We start from the raw sequence: 8,887 nt of genomic DNA on the forward strand, positions 1-8,887 counted from the left end.
CTTTCTTCAAATTCAATGAACTTTTTTCAAAATTGGTGAACTTTTTAAAAAACCAATGAACTGTTTTTTTAAATGGTAGGCTTTTCTTTTTCGAAATTTGATGATCTGTTTTTCATAAAAAATTTACTAGCGCTTAGCTGCTCTGGTGGTTAGCAAAACACTTTGCCACTTGTTGTGGCTTGGCGCGAGTTCGAGTCCAGGTACACGCACCTTTCTGCATGTTTTTCGCGAGACATTTTTACTATGCTGCGTGTCCGCCATGGGCCGGCCCATGAGATAGGGTGGGTCTGGGCGCCAGCTACCGTTCGGGCACTTAAGGCGCCGAACAGGAATCGTTTCCCTCAAGTTAGGGTTCTTCTTCCTCCTGGAAGCGATTTTTCGCCGCCGTCGAGAGTTTTATGCCCCTGCCGTCGATCAACCCCAGTAGACTAGTTCAGAGCGACTACGAGGCGGTCCTGGATCGCCGCTCGATCTTGGTCAGTTGCTGGGGCACAAGAGTCTAGGGTTCCACCACCCGAAATCCGATCTGCATCTCTTTCGGGTTAGTGATATCGATGAATTCGTTGGGGCCTCTGGGTCCGGTGAAGTTGATGATATGCAATAGATGATGGCTGAGTTGGGACTGCGAGAGGACAACCTGGACGACGTAGTGTTTGCCAAAGAGGATGCGTCGCCGGAGGCGGTCAGGTGGATAGCTCTGGCAAGGGTGAACACACCAAAGACATACAGTCAAACTTGGTTTTACAGGAACATGGGAGCGGCGTGGGACATTGAAGGAAATATGCCCTAGAGGCAATAATAAAGTTGTTAATTTCCTTATATCATGATAAATGTTTATTATTCATGCTAGAATTGTATTAACCGGAAACTTAGTACATGTGTGAATACATAGATAAACATAGTGTCCCTAATATGCCTCTACTAGACTAGCTCGTTAATCAAAGATGGTTAAGTTTCCTAACCATAGACATGTATTGTCATTTGATGAACGGGATCACATCATTAGAGAATGATGTGATGGACAAGAACCATCCGTTAGCTTAGCACTATGATCGTTTAGTTTATTGCTATTGCTTTCTTCATGACTTATACATGTTCCTATGACTATGAGATTATGCAACTCCCGAATACCGGAGGAACACTTTGTGTGCTATCAAACATCACAACGTAACTGGGTGATTATAAAGATAATCTACAGGTGTCTCCGATCGTGTTTGTTGAGTTGGCATAGATCGAGATTAGGATTTGTCACTCCGATTGTCGGAGAGATGGCCCTCTCGGTAATGCACATCACTATAAGCCTTGCAAGAAATGTGACTAATGAGCTAGTCATGGGATGATGCATTACGGAACGAGTAAAGAGACTTGCCGGTAACGATATTGAACTAGGTATGATGATACCGACGATCGAATCTCGGACAAGTAACATACCGATGACAAAGGGAACAACGTATGTTGTTATGCGGTTTGACCGATAAAGATCTTCGTAGAATATGTAGGAATCAATATGAGCATCCAGGTTCCGCTATTGGTTATTGACCGGAGATGAGTCTCGGTTATGTCTACATAGTTCTCCAACCCGTAGGGTCCGCACGCTTAATGTTCGATGACGATATGTATTATGAGTTTTGTGATTTGATGTACCGAAGGTTGTTCGGAGTCCCGGATGTGATCACAGACATGACGAGGAGTCTCGAAATGGTCGAGACATAAAGAATGGTATATTGGACGATGTTATTCGGACACCGGATAAGTTCTGGGGGTCACCGGATAAATATCGGAGTGCCGGAAGGGTTATCGGAACTACCGGAGAAGTAATGGGCCTTATTGGGCCTAGGGGAGAGAGAGACGGGTAGCCAAGGGCTGGCCGCGCCCCCTCCCCATGGGCCTAGTCCGAATTGGACTAGGGGGAGGGGCGGTGCCCCCTCCTTCCTTCTCTTTCCCCTCTCCCTCCTTCTTCTCCTAGTTGGACTAGGAAAGGGGGGATCCAACTCCTACTTGGAGTAGGATTGCCCCCCTTGGGCGCGCCCTATGAGGGTCGGCCGGCCTCCCCCTTGCTCCTTTATATACGGGGGCAGGCGGCACCCCATAGACACACAAGTTGATTCTTAGCCGTGTGCGGTGCCCCCCTCCACAGATTTCCATCTCGGCCATATTGTCGTAGTGCTTAGGCGAAGCCTTGTGTCGCTAACTTCATCATCACCGTCACAACGCCGTCGTGCTGATGAAACTCTCCCTCGGCCTCAGCTGGATCTAGAGTTCGTGGGACGTCACCGAGCTGAACGTGTGCAGATCGAGGAGGTGTCGTGCGTTCGGTACTTGATTAGTTGGATGGCGAAGACGTTCGACTACATCAACCGTGTTACTTAACGCTTCCGCTTTCGGTCTACGAGGGTACATGGACACACTCTCCCCGCTCGTTGCTATGCTTCTCCTAGATAGATCTTGCGTGATCGTAGGATTTTTTTTGAAATACTACGTTCCCCAACAGTGGCATCCGAGCTAGGTCTATGCTTAGATGTTATATGCATGAGTAGAACACAAAGAATTGTGGGCGATAATAGTCATACTGCTTACCAGCATGTCATACTTTGATTCGGCGGTATTGTTGGATGAAGCGGCCCAAAACGACATTACATGACAGCGTTCATGAGACTGGTTCTACCGCCGTGCTTTGCACATAGGTGGCTACTGGGTGTCTGTTTCTCCAACTTTAGTTGAATCGAGTGTGACTACGCCCGGTCCTTGTTGAAGGTTAAAATAGCAAACTTGACGAAAAATCGTTGTGGTTTTGATGCGTAGGTAAGAACGGTTCTTGCTAGAAGCCCGTAGCAGCCACGTAAAACTTGCAACAACAAAATAGAGGACGTCTAACTTGTTTTTGCAGGGCTTGCTGTGATGTGATATGGTCAAGACTTGATGATATATAAATTGTTGTATGAGATGGTCATCTTTTGTAACAGTTATCGGCAACTCGCATGAGCCATATGGTTGTCTCTTTATTGCATGAAATGCAATCGCCATGTAATTGCTTTACTTTATCACTAGGCGGTAGCGATAGTTGTAGAAGCAATATTTGGTGAGACGACAACGATGCTACGATGGAGATCAAGGTGTCAAGCCAGTGATGATGGTGATCATGACGGTGCTTTGGAGATGGAGATCAAAGGCACAAGATGATGATGGCCATATCATATCACTTATTTGATTGCATGCGATGTTTATCTTTTTATGCATCTTATTTTGCTTAGTACGGCGGTAGCATTATAAGATGATCTCTCACTAAATTTCAACGTATAAGTGTTCTCCCTAAGTATGCACCGTTGCAACAGTTCTTCGTGCTGAGACACCATGTCGGGGAAATGACACCTATGGGATCACTGGGATCCCTTCTACGGTTGGCGGGCGCGGTGTTGTGCAAAGAGCGGGTCTGGTGGTCAGGACAAGGATCGTTTACCTATGTTCGGGCCGAGGACGCGTAATACCCTAGTCCTGCTTTGGTGTATGTATTTGAGTGTTCTTGAGTTCTTGAGCTAGCTATGGTGCATGTGTAGCCCAAAAGATCCGAATCCTTCTCCTGGACGCCTCAGGCCTCCTTTTATAGACAAAAGGGGTTGCCACAGTGGCACACAGGAGGTGGAAAGGTGTACAGTGGATGAGTCTATCCTCTGGCACCGTCGGACAAACACATTTAATGAGATGCCGACATGCCCCTATTGCTTTATCAGGGATGGCAAGGAAGCTCGTCCCAGCTGTCGCCGCCTCGCCTGGCTCCGGCACGCATCCGAGCTGATGAGACGTTGCAGCGCCACGTTGGCTGGCTGCTGGGATGGCGTAGTGGTGGAGTCTTCACGAAGATTTGCATGCCACCACGCAGGTGCTAGCTGAGTCGGCGTAGAGGCCGCATGCTGCCACGCAGGTGCCTGCCCAGCTGGTTGAGCTAGCAGCTGTATGGGAGCGGCGGTGTAGTCTTGGCAGATGTGGGCCTGGCCGCGGCCCCACTGACGTCCTCGGCAAGGGTCTTGCCGGGGCACCGGCAAGGGCCTTGCCGTGGCACCGTGGTCATCCCCGGCAAGGATCTTGCCGGGGGTCTCGTGGATTTCCTCGGCAAGGATCTTGCCGAGGATCGTCGTCTTCTGGTCCTCATCAGATCCTGTGTATTTATGATCTTCACAAAGATCTGCATGCCGCCATGGAGGCGCCTCCCGAGTCTTGGTTCCAATGTGGTTTGATGGCGTTGGAGCCCTCGGCTCAAGGGTGGCGCGCTCCGCTGGCATCGGGCAAGTTGCCTCGGCAAGGCCCAGCCGCAGCGGCAAGGGTCGGGAGCCCACCTCGCCCTTCTGCTCTTTGTGGTCCTTGGCCTTGGCGTTGCTCTGGTTGTCTTGTGCCTCCAGCTTCCCTCCTCTGCCCTACTTAGTGTGGCCATGGGCGCGGCTCTGACTGCGCGTGCACAAGTAAAGGGGTAAAAAGGAGAGCCCCTACTTTTGTACACCAACAGGAGCCCATGGGCCTGGGCCACACATAAGTGCAACGCGTTGTTGGGCCAGGCCCAGAACGGTGTGCGGGTAGGCGGGGTGGATTTTTACTACAGTAATTTCTTCACTCGCTTGCGCTTCCTCACGACCCGCATTGAATGCGCGTCGTGGAGGGTCGTGCGTGACGTGGGGGGCATGCGTGGGGCGGCCGTTGCCCTATGCGTCACATCATGGTAAATGGTAACGGGGGGCCCGCGCCTTCCCCATAAAAAGGAGAAACCGCGAGGGCGACGCCCATTTACCCTCCGTGTCTTCCCCAATCTCGGAACCGCCGTCCCTTTCCTCTGCCTCCTCGAGTTCTCGCTTTCGCTCGCCGCTGCCGCATCCTCGCTGTTCTTCATCCCTCGCCTCTCGCAACCGCCATGGCACCCAAAACCAGCAAAGGCAAGGGAGTGGCCAAGGATGCCGGGGGGAAGGAGCCGCCGGAGAGCGAGTTGGCGGCGCGGCGGACGCAGCTCTCCTACTTCCCCTCGACGGTCGACGCGGTCCACCTCCAGGACTACTTCAAGCCCCTGTGAGGGTGCAAGACGGGGGGAGACGACGGGGCATCCGGCCACGCGTATCATCCCTGCTGATTTCGCCGAGGCTGGCCCGAATCGGTACCCATTCTTTTTCGATTACTTTTCCTGCGGCCTCTGCCCCCCTTTCTCCGATTTCTTCAATGATGTCATGCACACATACGGCTTCCACCTTCTGGATTTCACTCCAAATGCCGTGATGTGCATGGCTCTTTTCGCCCATCTCTGTGAGGGCTTCGCCGGAGTGCTCCCCAATACGGCGCTCTTCCGCCACTACTTTTATCCTCGGATCCGAAAGGGAGGCACCATCTCCGGTTGTGTCACCTGGATCCCAAGGACCCAGGAGAAAGGGACATACCCGGAGGGCGCTCAGAAGGAGAGGTGGGAGGAGTGGTGGAGCCGGTGGTGCTGGATTGAGGAGGAGGACCCACAGGAATTTTGCCAGGTTCGCCAGGCGCCGCCGGTTCGCAGAAATGACTGGGGCGATGTCGACGCCCAGGATGAGAAGCTCAAGGTCGCCACTACCAGGATACATCGCCTCACCATTGCCGGGCTCACCCTGTAGATGATTGGGGCGGACTTCATCCGCCGCCGAATCGCTCCACTGCACAACCAGGGGAGGCCGGCCTGGCTTTTCAGGAACGCGACTAACATCATGAGGCTTCGCCCCGGTTTGAATCACAACTTCACGGTGATGGTGCACGCCCACTTCTGCCAGCGGCTCTTTCAGCTCGATGTGAACCGCGACGGCAAGGCCGAGAGGTCCGGCAAAGCTGTGAAGGCCGGCAAGGTCGCCAAGGGGCCTTGTTTGGGTTGCCGGCAGGGGTGGTCCCGCTCAGCAATAACTCACGCAGAACCGACATCATCGCCATGATGCCGGACTTCAACGCGCACGGCCTCGTCCCAAATTGGGCCGAGCCGCCGGCGGATCAGGTGCAGGAGTTCTTCGATACCTTGGTGGAGAGGTACGTCCACGACGAGCCGCTGCTCGTCCAGGACACCACCCAGGCAGAATTGGACTATATCGCCGCCAGGGCGGCGGAGGCGGAGCTTGCCAAGGAGGCCGGCAGCGCTGACGGCATGGAGGACGAGGCCACAGCGGCCGTGGAGGAGAGGGAGCTCGCCCAGTGGGCAGAATCCGCTGGGGAGGCTAGCAGTGCCGGCACTGGGGCCCCTCTCATTGAAGATGTGGTCGACGAGTCGTCGGAGGAGGAGGTCGAGGTTGTCGACCCTCCGGCCACGGGGAGAGGGCGAGTCCTGCGGCAGGCCAGTTCTGGCGAGCCGGTCCGGCCTGGCAGGGCTGTGCAACCGCAGCAAGCCCAGGAGGCGTCCGTGCGCCAGACGAGGGCCGCAGCGGTGAGGAAGGTGAAGGCTGCGGTGGCGAAGAAGAAGGTGACGGCCTGTTCTTTGTCCAAGCGTCCTTGGACTCCATCTGCTTCCCCTCCCCCCGCAGATGATGACACGGAGGTCGTCTTTGATTTTGGGTCTCTCAGCCCAAGGAGGAAGAGGAAGGCAGCGGAAGAGGAGGTGGAGGATGAGTAAGTATCCTGCCTTTTTGTCATCTCCATCCTCTTAGACCGCGCCGCTTTTCTTGATTTGTTTTCATCTTCGCAGGGATGCGGAGACGCTAGCCCAGAGGGTGAAGAGGGCCAGGGCCTCGACGGGCACTTCGAGTACGCTGCTGGTGGTGGTGAGTAGCCCGGACAGCAGCCCCCGGCGCAGCCCCCAGCGTAAGTTCACCACTCCCCCCCCTCAACGTGTGCTGGGGTGCGATCCCTTGGCGCTGACCTTGCCGTGGTTGCAGGAGGAGAACGACAGCAGGAGGAGCCACTGAGGGCCACCCCTAACACGCCGCCCCCCTCAACCACGCCGCCCCGAGGGGCGTCCCCGGCAAGGGCGCCAAGCACCGATCCTATGCGCACGGAGGAGGAGGAGGCGAACCCGGGTGCTGGTGGCTCTGTCCCAATGCCAGATGTTGGCGGGGGAGGGGCTACTTCTTCCAAGCCTGGCACGGGTAAGTCACCTACCTCCCGCCCCTTCTCCTTTTCCTTCTTTTTGAATCTTGGTCTTGGCTTTGCCTTATCCCCTTCTCGGTATCCAGATCCTTCCTCAGCGGACCCGGAAGACATAGACACCGTCATCGAGGAGGTCAGCAAGGACGCCGCGGCCGAGGCCCACAGGATCGCCGCAGAGGAGGCCGCCAAGGGCGCTGCTGAGGATGCCGCCAAAGGGCCGACCGGGGAGATCGGCAAGTGTCGGTGTCAAAACCGGCGGATCTCGGGTAGGGGGTCCCGAACTGTGCGTCTAAGGTCGATGGTAACAGGAGACAGAGGACATGATGTTTACCCAGGTTCGGGCCCTCTCTATGGAGGTAATACCCTACTTCCTGCTTGATTGATCTTGATGAATATGAGTATTACAAGAGTTGATCTACCACGAGATCGTAATGGCTAAACCCTAGAAGTCTAGCCTGTATGACTATGGTAATGAAAAGTCCTCCGGTTTATATAGACACCGGGAGGATCTAGGGTTACACAGGGTCGGTTACAAAGGAAAAGAATCTACATATTCAGTCGCCAAGCTTGCCCTCCACGCCAAGGAGAGTCCCATCCGGACACGGGTACAGTCTTCGATCTTCGTATCTTCATAGCCCATCAGTCCGGCCCATGGCTAACAGGCCGGACGCCCGAGGACCCCTTAGTCCAGGACTCCCTCAGTAACCCCTGAACCTGGCTTCAATGACGAGGAGTCCGGCGCGCAGATTTGTCTTCGGCATTGCAAGGCGGGTTCCATTTCCGAACTCCAAGATAGTCTCCGGACGTGATGATTGTATCCGGACCTGCAACACACACCGCACACAACCGCAGAGAGAATACAATATTCAACGGGTCCAATAAGCTGATGATATCATATCTGTCCGGTCGTAATTTCGGACCGTTGTTTTGCCTACGACCCCACGTTCCGAAACGTGGTTGTCATTGACACGTCTTATCCAAGCAGAGATCGTGTCCCCTTATCAAGGGATTCTTTTGTTGATACGAACGTGGGTAACCCAACCATCCTCAGGGTACAACCCCTTGGGAATAGGCAAATTTAGAGGCCCGGGAGGAGGCGTTCGATATTCTCGGCCTTTACAAAGGGGCATAGACCCGCCCTTCCTCTCCACGCTTGCTTCTTCCTCGACTCTTACTACCCCGAGTTCCAACACCTAGGTTTCACCCTCCGTAAGCCTTAGTCATGTCCGGATCCAGCCGTCAAGGCCGGTGGGTGGCTTCTTCTGTCACAGAGGAGGATGTCGCAAAGCTTCGGGCGGCAAGATTTCTGACCGCAGAAATTCTCCATTGGCTTCCTGCGGAGGGGCAGGTTATCCCTACCCCTAGATCCGGCGAGAGGGTCGTGTTCGTTTCCCACTTCCTCCAAGGATTAGGGTTCGCCCTCAATCCCTTCGTCCGGGGGCTCATGTTCTATTACGGATTAGATTTTCACGATCTCGCCCCGAACTCCGTTCTTCTCACCTCGGTGTTTATCGTCACGTGCGAAGCCTTCCTCCGAACTCCCCCGCACTTCGGCTTGTGGCTCAGGACCTTCAATGTGAAACCGCAAATGATAGAGGGGGAGCAGGAGGAATGCGGTGGTGCCTTAGTGAGAAAGCTTGCCAACGCTGTCTGGCTAAAAGGATCTTTCAAAGAGTCTTCCGACTTATGGCAGCAGGAGTGGTTTTATATCACCGAGCCCCGCGGCTCCAAGTGGGCAGCTGCGCCTGCGTTTCGATCCAGCCCTCCAATCCAGCTTGCATCATGGATTAATAAGGGGTTGGACTGGGGATTAGTTGAC

The sequence above is a fragment of the Triticum aestivum genome, chromosome 4D, assembly GCF_018294505.1.
Source record: "Triticum aestivum cultivar Chinese Spring chromosome 4D, IWGSC CS RefSeq v2.1, whole genome shotgun sequence".
Lineage (NCBI taxonomy): Eukaryota > Viridiplantae > Streptophyta > Magnoliopsida > Poales > Poaceae > Triticum > Triticum aestivum.